Source organism: Ornithorhynchus anatinus, chromosome 19, assembly GCF_004115215.2.
Source record: "Ornithorhynchus anatinus isolate Pmale09 chromosome 19, mOrnAna1.pri.v4, whole genome shotgun sequence".
NCBI lineage: Eukaryota > Metazoa > Chordata > Mammalia > Monotremata > Ornithorhynchidae > Ornithorhynchus > Ornithorhynchus anatinus.
This window is the reverse complement of record NC_041746.1, coordinates 29,852,686-29,869,557: the sequence shown is the minus strand read 5'-3', so window position 1 is coordinate 29,869,557 and position 16,872 is coordinate 29,852,686.

The following is a 16,872-nucleotide window of genomic DNA, read 5'->3' as shown; positions in this document are numbered from 1 at the left end:
AAGGATTGAATCACAGGGTCATACAGCAGGCTGGGGCAGAGCTGAGACTAAGATAGATTCTCCTGATTCTCAGATCCATTCTTTTTTCCCACTAGACCATTCTGTCTCTAGACCCAGAATATGTTGGATGCAATTTATCCTCTTAAGCATTTAATCTCTAGATTATGTCAGTAGAGAATCAAATAGCATTGATAGAAGTCAAAATGTTCTGGAGTCCTCAAAATTAGCCCAAATTTAAGAGCCATAGCAGAAATCCAATTTAGAGATTGTCTGGGTGCTGGCATGATGTCAAATAGATCAGCTACAGTTTCCTTGTCTCATCTGGGGCCCACGGTCTAGGGGGCAAGTAAAGTAGATATCCCCAATTTATAAGGAAACTGAGGCCAAGAGAAATTGAGTCATCCAAGATGGCAGAGCTGGGATCATAAATCAAATCTCCTGAAGACTAGTTCCGTGCTCTTTCCACAAGATCATGCTTTTCAGCGTAGCATCAGAAAAGCCTTTCAAAGCTTAAAGACAACATCGTCATTGCCAGAATCATTTAGGATATGATTATTTATCAAACACTGTTCTAAGCACTTGAGAAAATTCACCAAAAAACCAACAGTCATGGTCCCTGCCCTCAAAGGAATTCACCATCTAAACTTGGGGGGTGAGTGAAACAGCCACTGCCAAAGTCCAACCTTCCCATGCTAGTATAATCCCTAAAATGCAATAATAAGGAAATAGAACTCAGCAGTTCAGTTAACCAATCAACTGTATTTATTGTTTACCTCTTGTCTACACTGTACTAAGCCCTTAAGAGAGTATAATATAGTAAACGTGTTCCCTTCTCGAAAGGAGTTTACCGTCTAATTAACAACCAAACCCAGACAACCTGCTTACTGAGATGTCCCCAAAATGTCCAATTATCCCTAACAATCAGTGGTATTCTTTGATAGCCTTTAAGTGAAAAATAATACATTAAGCATTTGGGAGACTAATGATAATGATAGTGTTCATTAAGCACTTACTATGTGCTGAGCACTACAGAAAGTGCTGGGATAGTTACCAGATAATTAAGTTGGGTACAGTTCCATCCCACGTTGGGCTCACTGAGTTGAAGGGAGCAGGATTTAATCCCCATTTTAAAGATGAGGAAACTGAGGCACAGGGCAGTGAAGTGACTTGCCCAAGCGGCACAACAGACAAGTGATGGAGCTGGGATTAGACTCCAGCTCCCCTGACTCTCAGGCCCATGCTCTTTCCACTAGGTCATACTTCTACAGAAGCAAAAAAAAAAAAAACCCAGACACAAAATACACCCTCTCTGTCCTTGAGGAGTTTGCAATCTATCGAGAGTCAAAAATTAATTGCAAGTAGGGGGAGCAGAAGGAAGAACAAGGAAGCAAGTAGTAGTACAAATGCCTCAGAGTGAAATATCTGGATAAATGATTGCATATACAACTGAATGTGGGGAAGCAAGTATCCAGAATGGGACTAAAATACATAAGGGCTAAGAGTACCACCATACCCCCAGGAGCTATCATTAACCCAACTCAGGTCACCTGGTTTTCACCTATCCCTTCTGTCCAGAGTTCCCAGACCTGCCCTCCACCCTATCCCATTGTTCCTGACACACCCAGGCTTGATCAATCCCTTCCATCCTCCATTTCCCACACTTGGGTGCAGGGATTGGCTTCCAGTCTCTCCCTACTATCACTAACAGGAAATGCAGGAATGAGGAGCCTCTGGGCCAGAGCTCTAGGAAGATAGTACAGTGCCTGGCACATAGTAAGTGCTTAACAAATACCACCATTAAAATACCATTGTCAGCAGATGGACCAGAGCTAGGCAAATGCAGGGAGGGTGGAAGAGGATTTGGAACATGGTGGAGGAGAGATGGCATAGATCTGATCCCTGCCCCATCCCATATCAGTTCTGTGTCCCCTTCTCCCTGTCTCCTAAGGAAGACCCCTGGTCCATCATGTCCCAAATACCATGCTCCCCCAGATCCCAGCTCTCCTGTGGATGACTCAAGATCAGGGAAGGCAGGAGTCCCTTATTTCCCCACTATTCCTTAGTTTGTCTCATGGCACAAAGAAGAGAAATAGGATGGTCTAGTGGATAGAGCACGGGCCTGGGAGTCTGAAGGATGTGGATTCCAATCCTGGCTCTGCTACTTGTCTGCTGTATGAACTTGGGCAAGTTACTTCACTTTTCTGTGCTTCAGTTACCTCATCTGTCAAATGGGAATGAAGACTGTGAGCCCCATGTGGGACAAGGACTATGTCCAACCCAATTAGCTTGTATCAATCCCAGCAAATAGTACAGTGCCTGGCTCATAGTAAGAATTTAACAAATACCATTATTATTATTATTATTAGGATAGGGGACTGAGCATCTCAAATGACCGGAGATGGTCATTCCCCAATCTTGGCTTTTCTATGATAGTCATTTCCTGTCCCAGGAGATAATTGCCTGACAAGTGGGGGAAGACTTGCCTGGGGATTACAGTTATGTGCTCTCCTACTTCCTGTTCCATGTGCTGTGTCTTGACTGGTCCAGAATAGATCTTTCCCAATCCTGGTTCTATATATAGGGAAGCAGCGTGGCCCAGTAGATTGAGCACAACCCTGGGAGTCAGAAGGACCTGGGTTCTAATCCTGACTCTGCTACTTGCCTGCTGTGTGACCAGAGTCAATCTCTAGAGGCCTAACTTCTCTGTGTCTCAGTTACCTCATGTAAAAGGAGGACTAAGACTGTGAGTCCCTTGTGGGACAGGGACTCTGTCCAATCTGATTAGCTTTTATCTATCTCAGCACTTATTATAGTGCCTGGCCCATAGTAACAAATGCCATAAATGAAATTTTTAAAAATCCCTCATGTCTTGGAAGTTTCCTGTTCCCTCTTTGCAGTGGGAATCAGACATTTCTGGGTCTGGTCTCTCCTTGTTGTTACGCATCTTGCAAAGGTTTGATTCCTTTCTGTGGACAGATCGTCAAGGCCTTATATTGCCCAAATGGCAAATTTCATGCCAACATTTCTCATCGTATTCTAGTCTTAAACAATCCTATTCTACAGTCCTCTGCAAATAACTTTTTAGTTTCTATTATACTCCCTGGTCTTAAGGGTAGAATTTTTTCTCATAGTTTTTTTCTTGTCTGCCGAAATGAGTTGTGTATTAACTTTTCCTTTTCGATCTGATTCATTTTACTCTCTCTTGACAAACTCCAGCCTGAGTTTAGGAAAATTCCAAATAGTGCAGCCACTTCACTTGAGTTGATCAAATATGTGTTTTTTTTTTCAGCACTTCTTCATATTTCTTAATGAAAACAAACACTTCTGGGACATTTTGACCTCACGAGAGGTTTTGGTAGAACTGCAGCCCGGGAGTGACACATCCAAAGAATTTCTGCGTTCCCCCTCGAAGTTCTACTCGCCTCACTGGTTCGCAGTCAAGCACAGGATCAAGTTCAAGGTTTTTCCTTTCAACTTCTAAAGCTTCCCCTGATCTCGCTGCACACAACCTACAAGGTCGCTTAATCCTATAAACTCTAACTCATGTCCTCTGCTCGCTAAGCTACATACCATTTATCTGTTCTTACAGCCCACCTGGTGTTTCTCAGCTCTCCTGCCTTCAGGACTATGGCCCGCAGGTTATGGAGGGTTTTGCCTTAGCACATGGGTAAGCTGTTAGAGTTTAAGAGCCCTAACCCGGACTCCAATAAAAGATGCTTGCGTGTTCTGGGCTGCTGGGGACCACAATAATTTGTTTTAATTCTTCAAATTTAAATTTTGTTTGCACGTACCTATAATTAGACTTGCTTGATTTAACCTGCTGTGGAAGGTGCTAAGTAATGTTATTATTGATGGTTTGCTCATCTGGAAATGTCAGATGTAGGATTATAGCAGTACATCCTGAGTTCAAATAACGGAGCTGCGGTTGGGTCAATATTTCTGCTAGGATCTGGGAAATTTGAGAGATTTGTAACTGGAATGTAAATATTCACCCCTTCTCGGTCATGGAACCCTGTTTAGCTTCCCCTTGTTAAAAGGCTATTTCCTTTTCTGTCTACAAAAGAGCTGTTATCATTTTGCCCACAATGGAGGAAAAATTGGATCACATTTTTTGACTCTGATTCTTCGAGATATGACATAAATGACCCATCACAAATGCCTTCCCCTTGTCTGGACTGTTTCCACCCTCTCCCTCTACTAAATCATTACCTTAAACTTCTCTGAGTATTTACTAATTATTCATCTTCTCCCAGAAGCCTCCTTAGACTCATCCCTCCCTTTCCAAACACTTTAATCAATACAGAAACTGCCATTAATTTTCTTCTTATCCTGTAAACTGTAAGTTCTTAGACCATAAGCTCATTGTGGGTAGGGAACGTTTCTGTCAACTCTGTTGTAACATACTCTCCCAAGTGCTTAGTACTAGGCTCTGCACATAGTAAGTGTTCAATAAATACCCTTGATTGATTCCTATCCAAGTCCTCAAATACTGAGTCCTTTTACATATATTAATATACATATATTAATCTTTGTGCAGCTGCTGTTTATATATACACACTGTATATACAGTAGATGTTGGCAAAGAATAAGAAGTCCAGATAGTTATAGAGTTTCTTCCTCTTCAACCGACTGTTCTGTCACCACACTGCCAAGGCTGAGAGGTCTCATAATAATAATAGTAATCAAAAGAAGCAGCGTGGCTCAGTGGAAAGAGCACGGGCTTGAGAGTCAGAGGTCATGGGTTCGAATTCCGGCCCTGCCACTTGTCAACTGTGAGACTGTGGGCAGGTCACTTCACTTCTCTGTGTCTCAGTTACCTCATCTGTAAAATGGAGATTAAGACTGTGAGCCTCACATGGGACAACCTAATATACTCTTTATCTACCCCAGCGCTTAGAACAGTGCTCTGCACCTAGTAAGCGCTTAACAAATACCAACATTATTATTAAGCACTTATTTTGTGCAGAGCCCTGTGATAGCACTGTGACATTTGCTGTTTACTATATTCTAACACCAGGATAGACTTAAAATGATCAGTTCTGATGCAGTCCCTGTCCTACCTGAGGCTGCCAGGCTAAGGGGAGGAGCAGCGTGGCGCAGTGGAAAGAGCACGGGCTTTGGAGTCAGGGCTCGTGAGTTCAAATCCCAGCTCTGCCACTTGTCAGCTGTGTGACAACTTCTCTGTGCCTCAGTTCCCTCATCTGTAAAATGGGGATTAAGACTGTGAGCCCCACATGGGACAACCTGATTCCCCTGTGTTTACCCCAGCGCTTAGAACAGTGCTCTGCTCATAGTAAGCGCTTAACAAATACCAACATTATTATTATTAAGGGGGAGGGAGAATAAGTATTTCATCCCCATTTTCCAGATGAGAAAACTGAGGCACAGAGAAGTTAAGTGACTTGCCCAAGGTCCTGCCCAAGGTCTTGGACTCGGCCTACAGCAGAGCCCTAATAATTCTCTTTCAGGTCCATTGGTTTGAGGGACTCAAGAGGGTCCATGTGGGATTGAACGAGGAAGTGGGAGGGCCTTGCTCTGACTCCTGGGACAGAACTGAGGCTGTTGTCGATGCTGATATCACAGTCAGGAGGCAGGAACCAGCTGAGACAGCTGCTTCACCATTACTATTCATTTCTTCATTCATTCAGTCGTATTTATTGAGCACTTACTGTGTGCAGAGCATTATCTCCAGTCACTACTCCCCCATCCTCCAGTCCCACTCTGAATCCCCCTAGGAGTTCACTAAATGTTCATGGCTGATGACTGACAGCAGTCTCAACCACCCACCTCCCCATGAAGATGGGAGAGAGCCCAGTGTGGGAGACGAGTGTACCCAAAGTCTCTTCCTAACCCAACCCATCCGGGCTAGAGCAGGAGCCAGTAACCAGATTTAAAATAGATGGCAGTGCCAGAGTCAATCTCCAGCAGATTCCTCTCACCTTTCAAGAGCCCCAGCTCTAGAGATTCAGTCAGAATTGGCTGGAGGATATTACTCCTTGTCAGACTGTTCCCAAATCTAATTGTTATCACAAGCAAAAAACCCTCAGGAGGCCTTCCAGCGGGAATAGTAAAGCCAAAGGTGTCTGACATCCAATCAGTGCATCAGATCCTCCTTGATATAACTCAGTAGTCTTGGTGCATGATTGGGATATTATCATTATTACCAGCAATTAACTCTTTCAAAGAAACCAAGTCTAACTACTGTACGGTGTTGGAGACAGAGAATGACGAGACTGAGCTGAAAAAGTCAAAGGATGTGGAAAGCACAGAACGGTACCATTAGCCAAGTCAGGACTTGACATAAATCTGAAAAATCAGAAAGTAACTGGCTCAAAAGGACTAGGGCTTAGCGATAAGATAACATGACACTGCTCTAAGTAACAAACTACAATACTGTCCCAAATTTGAGCCAAACAAGGCAATCTAATAAGGTAAAATTCCAAACTGGAGAAAGAAGAATCTTCTTGTAACCTTTTTTCTCTCTAATTTAATCTCTTTCCCGTCAGCCCAGTAGGGTTTTCATTTGAATGAAAAGGATTCCCACAGGCATTCTTTTGGAGCTGGAAGTGCTTTCCATTTCATAAAGTACCATTTGGGGAAAAATATGCTGGATAATCCAAAACTTTTCCCACATTACTTCTATCAGAACTTTAGAATACTGATACTAGAATAAAAGATATTGAAAATATTTACAGTTTTGTACTCCTCTAGACTGTAAAGTCCTTATGGAGAGGGAGCAAGTCTACCCTCCTGAGGCATTGTTCTTTCCCAAGCACTTAGTACAATGTTCTGCACACAATAATTGCTCAGTGAATACCATTGACTGGAATGATTGATTTATCATCTCCAGTACTTACAACAGTGCTATGCACACAGGAGGCACTTAATAAATATGGGTGAATGAATGAATGCAGAGCAATGCGGCCTTCCAGTTTATCTACAATGACCCTTCAACCCAATTACCAGGGAAATTTAAGTCACATGACCTCATCTTCGATTTTTGAAATACTTTAAGCAGTCAAAGAAGCTTAAGGCATTGACTGCTTTCTAATTTCTTTCACATCTTTAGGACTTTCAAAATGTACCAGTTTCCTTTCAACAACTATGGTACCCAAGCTCAATATTCTACACATCATTCTGACTTCCACAGTTTACAGATTTCAGCTGCTTTGCTTAGGCCCAGTGGAAAGAGTGCACCTCAGAGTACCAGGAGATCAGGACTCTAGTCAATCAAAAAACCCATCAGTTAATTAGATAGCACTTACTGTGTGCAGAGCATAGTACTAATCACTTGGGAAAATACAATCCCCTTGCCCAAAAGGAGCTTATGTCTCTCCAACTGGGGAATACCTAAAGGTCTGCGCCATTCATTCATTCCATTGTATTTCTTGAGCACTTACTGTGAGGAAAGCACTGAACTAAGTGCTTGGGAGAGTCCAATGTCCGTGGTGACTGTTCCTGTTTGAAGAACGGCCTACGGCATTCCTTGAAGTAAATAGGCCCAGCAGGAATCCTGAGAAATAGTTGGCTAATGTGGGTGGCAAAAGACTGCAATGGCTTCCAAAACAACGCTTTGCTGGGTTATGGTGTTAACACCCAGTACTGCCATTATATTGCTGACATTTTGACCATAAATTGCCATCACACATCAACAACATTTCTAGGCACTTTGTGGTATGCTTCACTTAGACATTCCCTGGCTCACATTTTGCCTTCTATAACTCAGTGAGAACATGACTTGGTCAGAGTGAGAGAGAGAATGAGTACTATAATTAGAGAGTGAGCCTCAAATGGGATAAGGACAACCTGATGTTTCAAGTTACCCATGCTATCACTTACCACCCTAGCACTGTAGAACCCCTTAAAAATGGGGAACTTGGGCATGGGTGAAGACCCAGTTTCACTAACTTCATTTTTCCCATAAGTCTTCATTCTGATCAATGATGGCTTCTGGAATTTAATCCTAGCTGTTGTCGGGAGCCCTCTGCATTCTTCTTTCCAGTGTAAAACAAGTTCCATTATGATAGTGTGAGAGAGTGACACAATTTGTCTTTTTCTTTTAAAGGATGAATACATATTCATAATAATTACATACAAATGCCACAAACACACATACATGGACACAAATAAATACATAATTTATTATTCTCTAACTTAATTTTCTTTAACCATTTTCAATTTTCACTTCAGGTAATTTTCATGACACCATCTAGAAGCATTTGCAAATTGCTTACAACTCTTCAGAAAAAGTCAAAGAACAATTTGACAAAAATCCCCATGACAACCAGCACTTTCTGACACACCATCACCAAATTCAAAACCATTTGTCAAACCCCAAGGGACTTTGTAATTTTAAGAAGTAAATTAATATTGAGAAAAAATGTGGGGTGAGAGAGGATCTTTCTGACCCGTGTCTCAAGATAAAGAAATAGCTTGGGCAATTAAGACATTCTTTTCGCTAATAAGGTGGAGTCCATTTTCCTCTAAGTAATAAAATTAGGAACTAGTGTTGCTTAGGGGTGTCTATAATTTTCTTTCCCCTTTGTCTTCTTCATCATGACCCTCTCTGAATGTACCATGATATTATTCACAATTTGTTAGTAATATCCAACCAAAAAACCCCAATTCCAATATTTTGTTGTTGTTCCATCCTCTGTTCTTACTTAGGGATTGTTGCCCTTTAAATGCCAGCCATATAAGAACATTAGCAAGGCCATTAATAGATCAAACATCCACCCAAGTTTTCTTTCTCTGACAGATGCAACCAAATACCTGGAAGAACAGTCTGTTAATTACCCTCTTTGACTAGTGCAGATGGTCCTCCTAACACCCTTGACATTTTCCTTTTCCTCTTTGGTTGCTTAGAACCTACCACCCTGGATCTCTCGTTCACCCCACACATCCTATCCGTTACCAAGACCTGCCGGTTTCACCTCTACAATATCGCCAAGATCCGCCCTTTCCTCTCCACCCAAACGGCTACCTTACTATTACGGGCTCTCGTTATATCCCGGCTAGACTACTGTGTCAGCCTTCTCTCTGACCTCCCTTCCTCCTCTCTCGCCCCGCTCCGGTCTATTCTTCACTCCGCTGCCCGGCTCATCTTCCTGCAGAAACGATCTGGGCATGTCACTCCCCTTCTTAAACAACTCCAGTGGTTGCCTATCGACCTCCGCTCCAAACAAAAACTCCTCACTCTAGGCTTCAAGGCTCTCCATCACCTTGCCCCTTCCTACCTCTCCTCCCTTCTCTCTTTCTACCGCCCACCCCGCACGCTCCGCTCCTCTGCCGCCCACCTCCTCGCCGTCCCTCGGTCTCGCCTATCCCGCCGTCGACCCCTGGGTCACGTCCTCCCGCGGTCCTGGAACGCCCTCCCTCCTCACCTCCGCCAAACTGATTCTCTTTCCCTCTTCAAAACCTTACTTAAAAATCACCTCCTCCAAGAGGCCTTCCCAGACTGAGCTCCTCTTCCCCCTCTACTCCCTCTGCCATCCCCCCTTTACCTCTCCGCAGCTAAAGCCTCATTTTCCCCTTTTCCCTCTGCTCCTCCACCTCTCCCTTCCCATCCCCACAGCACTGTACCCGTCCGCTCAACTGTATATATTTTCGTTACCCTATTTATTTTGTTAATGAATTGTACATCGCCTTGATTCTATTTAGTTGCCATTGTTTTTACGAGATGTTCTTCCCCTTGACGCTGTTTAGTGCCATTGTTCTTGTCTGTCCGTCTCCCCCGATTAGACTGTAAGCCCGTCAAACGGCAGGGACTGTCTCTATCTGTTGCCGACTTGTTCATCCCAAGCGCTTAGTACAGTGCTCTGCACATAGTAAGCGCTCAATAAATACTATTGAATGAATGAATGAATGAATGGTGGGAGATGTTCTGAACACCAATTGCATTCTTGCCCTGGTCCTACCCAACAAGATTTCTTAAACTTAAATGTCTTCCCTCATATTCATCATTCAAGACTCAAGAGCCCTAATCTTTTCCCTCAGACTTTATGAAGAAGCTTTTACTTTCCCTTCATCATATTGGTAGCCCTTTTATGTTCCATCTCCAGATCCATTAGGCATGCAGTATTCCAGGTGTATCTATTCTATGGATATGCACAGTGGCACAGAACAGGAAATAATGCTAAGCAGAAATTCCAATTAAAATTGGAATGCTTGAGGGGAGAAAAAATCTTCAGCTAGCAAGAGTCAGGACAGAGTTAAACTAAAGATGGAACATCATGAAAAGTCACCAGTCTGTGCTGAGTTGGTCAAGGGGCTGTTGCCAGAGAAATCCAGAAAATTCTTCTTACCATGTGAAGAAAATTTTATAAATGGCCATTGTTTGCAAGCTAATTTTTCACAAAACTAACTAAACTGATAGTCTCCAGGGTCTTGCCATTTTTCATAGGACTTTAGAGGAATCTACACAGGGGAGAACTTCTAAGGAAAGATATTCATCTTAATTATGTAAATCCTTCCCAGCCAAGAAATGGGAAGTTGAGACCATCCCTCTGGATCACCATGGATATGTTTATTATTGCCATAAAATTGTTTTTGTATAACTTGAATATATTAGTAGGTTTTTCAGGTTTGTTGGAGATTTGTGAAGTAACATTTTCTTTCCCTCTGGATCATACTACAGAACAGTGAAATACTGAGAATTTGAAATCTTCTAAATATTCTTATTTCAGGGTGGCAGTAAATGAGTGAGTGTGGAGAGCCTCTCTTTCACTCTGTACAATCCATGATTTTTATTTCTTGGGAAGTGCACTTTCAGTTGTGTCCACTTAGGGGGATCTTCATAGTAATGAAATCTTTCTGGCAAATATTAAGGATGCTCTGTCTTTCTCCAGAGCTCTCCAAACACTGGCATTTTCAAGGAACTTCATGGAAATGGATATGAATTGCATTCTGCAGTGTGGGTAAATATTCCTATTCCCATTTAACAGAAGGTTCAGTGAATGACAATTGTATTGGTTAAGTGTCTATTATGTGCCAATTACTGCACTAAATACTGGGTCAGATACAAGAGAATCAGGTCAGACACAGTCCCTGTCCTACATCATTTCTAAGGCCCACCAAGCAAAGTGTAGCGGAGCCATACAAAATCACTGCAATATTGTTCTGTCTACCTTCAACACTACTGAATCTTTCCCTAGTTGTAGTAGAATTAGTATTCACTGGGCTCCCATTTATTGCAATGCACACTATCTGGCACTTGGGAAGAATAAAATAAAGAAGGGACACATTTCTTGCCCACAAGGACTTTGGACTTCAATGCGGGAGGGGAAGGGGGGAGGGAGGAGACAGAAAAATAATCACTAATAATCAGAATGATTAAACATTCAAGAGAAAAGACAAATATGAAAGTTTATCAACCTGATAATCTTGTATCTACCCCAGTGCTTAGTACAGTGCCTGGAACATATAATTGCTGAACAAATACCATAAAAAAATAAAGAGTATGGAAATAAATTAAGTGCTAGAACTTCTCACATTTTCTGATTTGTTTTAAATGCTTCAAGATCAAAGCATCCCTCTCTCTATTAGGCATTTTACCTAATGCACTATCTGGATTTTATTTTTTTTTCAATTTCAGACTTGATGATGATGATGATGCTAGGATGAAGAACATGTGCAAAGGAATGATTACATTGCTAGTCGTTCATGCAGCACATTTCCATTTTCTTGCTTCTGTCCATTATGTTCTTGCTGGTACAAGAGCAACAAGCAAGTGAGCAGGGGCACAGTATCTTACAAAGTGCATGTCACAGTTTTACACCTAGAACCCATTTATTGCCAAAGTGACAATGCAGAGTGCTCTAGCATCATAGACCAGAAGGCAATTGCCTAGGTTCTTGTCTGACATAAGGCTCAGAGTGTAAGGTCCTAAGTCTAAGATCTTTCTTTTTTACAGATTGGGAAACTGAAGGACAAACAAGTTAAGTTACTTGCCCAAGGTCACACAGAGGCAAGTGGCAGAGTCGGGATCACAACCCTGGTCCACTAACTCCCAGCCCTCTGTTATATTTGACAATCCTGCTTTCTGTAGCAAATCTCAGTTCTGCTTTCTGCATGTGTCCTGCTCATATAAGAAACAGAAACTCAATCATCCAAAATAACCATATCTGTATATGTTATATATACCTACAGGTACACAGGTACACAGGCTCAACGTGCGTTCAGGGTATATTTTTTTTTTATTCTTTCAGGATGTGTGAGAGTATCTATAAAGAGGAAATTATCACTGTCTGGGGAATTGAACCATGTTCAAACCTCATGGGAAAACTGCCTTGACATTTGATCATTTTTCCCAGCACTGTTTTTGCTAAAATTCAACATAGATGGCATTTAATCTGCTCAAATTCTCTTCTTAACCTCTAATGAAACATCTGCTGCTCTTTGTCCAGGCTGGTAATTGAGATGTGAGGCATGCAGTAATAAAATTATTAATAATGCTATGTTCTTCAATGGGGTTCTACCCTTTGATTCACACCATTAAATAATCTTCTAATCTTCTAGCCAGGATGTCAACCAATATCTTGGATTCAATCTGGAAGATATTGGTTGGTATGGGTAGACATTCCTTAGCTGGTTTATTTTTCTTTAGTATTAGTGTTACGTTGGCTCGTCTCAGAGTCTAGAGTGAATTGCTTTTCTCTCAGGAATTTGCAAATAATTGAGTTGGGGGATTGCTAACCATATGTATAATTTTTTTTATTAAATCCTGGCTAGAATCCATCCGTCCTGAAGCTATATTGTTTTAGAGATTTCATATGGCTGATTTGTCAGTGAAAGTAGAATAAAATTTATGGTTTGGGGGTTCTTTGAGGTTTCTGCTTCTTTTGGCAACATAAACACTTTAATAGTGTCTACAAAATGTCTGTAATTGGGTAATAGTTAAGACAAAACTATTGTAGTGGGTGTGGATCCACTGCAATAATACTGTGAGTTCAATTCTGATTTGAATAAGCTATCGGTTCTAGAGAACCACATAGCTGCTGTCTAGTTGGGCAAACAGAACCACTAGCTTCTGTTTTCAATTATTAGTGCCACTGAAATAAGTATCATTCATTTACTTTAAAGAGTCATCATCTTTTTAAAAGGCAATACCGGACTCGCTGGATCATGATTCCGGTTTGGTCCAGCCGCTACAATTGCTAGAGAATGGAATGTATTTATGAATAGGATCCAGACCCTATTACAGACAATTTTCCCACGACCCATTTCTTCTTGAGGACTTGAGTCCATCATCTGACAACTCTGGAAACTGGAGAGTGGAGGATGTTGAGCTCAAAATGTGACAGGAAACTGAATTCAAAAGCAATTACTGAGGTTGTGAATTTGAATTCTATAATAAGGGAGGTGGCAATGACTGTCTCTCATCTGATTCTATTGCATCTATTGCATCTGATTCCATAGTGCTTACTAGAGTGCTTAGCGCATAGTGACTATTTAAATGCCATAATTATTATTGCCTCAATGTTACCCTGTTCTGAAGTTAAATAAGGAAATCCGTAATTTCTTCAGATTACATAGGATAATGATATGATAATAATAATAATAATCTGGCATTTAAGCACTTTCTATACCAAGCCCTGTACTAAGCAGATTGGATACAGTTCCTGCCTCACATGAGGTTCACAGTCTAAGGGGGAGGGAGAACTTTTTCTTAACTTCATTTTTACAGAAGAGAAAATGATGGCACAGAGAAGCTAAATGACTTGGCCAAGGTCACGCATCAAGTGAGGCAGGCAGGATTAGGACAAAGGGCTCCTGACCCCCAGGCAGGCCTATTCTCTTACCACTAGGCCGCATTATTTTCCAGGTAGCACTACCTTGGTGATTCCACAGGATAGAGAGGTGATCTAAATGCAAATTATTGGGAGATCATTATATGCTTTTTTTTTTATTCACCTGCTTTGTCATATTTGTCCTACTGCCTGTTATATTCTGTTCCTCTGCCTGCTCTCAATATCAGTACATAGTTTATATCTGCTTACCTCCCCCATTAGATTATAAATGCCTTGTGTCCTATTTCTTTTGTACTCTCCCAAGCAATTAGTACAGTGCTTTGTATTCAGTATGTGCTTAGTAAACCCCATTTATTGTAGTCATGGAATTTCTTGCACCCTCCTGGAGCCTTAAGCAGTTGTTGGCAATGAAGCAGTCAATGCTATTGCTGTGGAAACCAGCAGGAGCGAGAAGCAAGCTTGAATAGCCAAGAGTCTGGAATTCTCCCCACACATCCCTCTCCACCCTGTTAAAGTCCTGGCCACATTTAAAGAGAGGGAAGCTGGCCTGACTTGGTGAGCAGGATTGGATTCTGTGACTTTTGAACTGTAGGCAGTCATTTATTTCAATGATCAGTGACAGTCATTTCAATGATGTCAAGACCTAGTGGGCTAAAGCATCCTTCTGGAATAATGAGAGCAGGAAGGGAAGAAGGGAAGACACACTGGTCCATCGGTGGGAATGGATTTAGAGATGGGACAAAGGTGGAGGGTCCATACAGACATTCACTGTGAGGCTGGAGAAGCAACATGGCTAATTTGAAAAAGTACGGTCTTGGGAGTCTGAGGACTTGGGATCTAATCCTGGCTCTCCCATTTGTCTGTCTGTGTGACTTTGCACAAGCCACTTAACTTCTCTGTGCCTCAGTTGCCCCATCTGCATAATGGGGATTAAGACTGTGAGCCCCATGTGGGACAACCTGATTACCTTGTAACTACCCCAGGGCTTAGAACAGTATTTTGCACATAGTAAGCACTCAACAAATACCATAATAATAATAATAATTATCATTAAAACACGATGTAGCAGGTTGGTCTGTAGAGGCATTGTAGCTAAATAGAAATTTCTAATGAAAACTCTGGCCAGAGAAGGATTCTTCAAGTCAAGCACAAAAAAGAACTTAGTCATCACTGAATCAATCTCTGAACAAGATCATGAACAATCCAATAGTCTACAGAGCCAGTATAAACAGCTATTACTAAACTTAATATCTAAGGAGATCTAGACCAACACACTTGTAATGATCTCTTTTTTGTCTTCCGTCAGAATGTAATTTCCTTGTGAGTAGGACACATGTCCATCTATTGTATTCTCTTGAGGGCTTAGTATAGTGATTGCACTCAGTGTGTGCTAAAGGAATACTATTTCTACCACTATTAGAACTATCTCTATTGCTATTACCAATCAAATTCAATGGTATTTTTTGAGTGCTTACTGTGTACAAGCAACTGTATTAAGCATTTGGGAGAGTACAATAGAGTTAGTAAACATCATCCCTGCCCTGGAGAAACTTAACATTCTACTATGACTAGCCCAAGCTGTAACCCCAATAGGTTTCCAAATATGAGGTAGCTTGCTTGATGATAACAGTCAATGCAATCAATTTACAAAGATCAGGAAAAACAAAAGTACCTTCTCCAGTCCTATTAGGCCTGAAATTCTTCAAAAGGACAAAGCCTTCAGGACACAGGCACTTATTGACACATTGGAAACATTTGTGCCACCAGAAGTTACCATTTCTCTGAAATGAAACATGGCTAAGATATTTTCTTTGAGTGTATTCTGTTTTTTTCTCAGATCTGTTTCTTCTTTCAGATCAGGAAAAATATCTCCTATCTGAATGAATGCAGAACCACAGCCTCTGAATCAATGGAAATGATTTAAATAAATGCAAAACATCCAGTTCCATCCTAACCTAATAGGACAAGCTGTTCCATAAAATGGTTTGTAGCATCCATGATTTCGCTTGCTTTTGTAGCCTTTGCTCCTTTGAAGGACCAGTTTTTATAATTGACAATTTTCTTCAGAAAGTGTTTGTGTTCCTGTCTTTCGGTCGGAACTCACAAAAGGGAAGTTGAACCATCTGAGAATTTTGACCTCAAATCTTGATCTATGAATGCATCTATTATAGCTTAAAGCAATCAAATTTTTTCCTCTTATGTGGACCTGAGTCTTCAAAGCCCAGAGTGAAGCAGACATTTGGCAATTACCAAGTGAATTTGATCAATTTAGTCAGCCAGTCTAGCTTATTTAGGCCCAAAATACTACGATAAAAATTTTTGCAACATTTTTCACAGTCGAATAATAGAAGGAAAAAGGTATGACACCAAGGCAGTACTTAAATAGGCTAAATATCTGCATTGTTTAGCACTTAACAAGTGCCCCTAATATACAAAATGTTGTATACAAACCAAGGAATGTGGATAAACCCCATTAAACAAAATCTGTTTTTTGTTTCACCTGTTTAGCATAGCAGACTGCTTTGTTTGATCACACTGTAAAAGCTTCACTCTTCAGTTAACAATGCTTAACAGGGGAATAGGGAAAGCTTCCTTTCCTGGAAGTAAGAGAAGTTTATCTCCAGAGGGTGTTATATTTTGAGAATGTGGACATGTTTCAGCCATCTCATCTCTGAGGTAATAATTGTTTGCACTCTTCCAACAAAAATCTAAGTGCCTAGTTAGTATTCCTGCTGATAGTTGTATTCAGTGACATCTCACTGCCACCCCCTACACACACACACACACACACACACACACACACACACACGCACACACACTCACAACCCATCAGGTGGGTAACACTCTGAAGAAACATTTAGCAATTGACATTAAAATTGAGTATGCCAACAGCAGAACTGAAGCTAGAGTTATTTGAGAAGCCAAATTCTGGTGCCTGGTGAATGCAGAATTTCTAATCCATGCTTAAGGTAGACCTCATGCTCCATCAGATACTTGATCATCTGTGTATCCCAAAAATGAGGTACAACTTTGGAAAACACAATGATTATTAGGTTGAATAAGAACAGCTTAAACATTTCTGTGACCCATTATTTACACAAATAGTCATACACATTCAAAATAT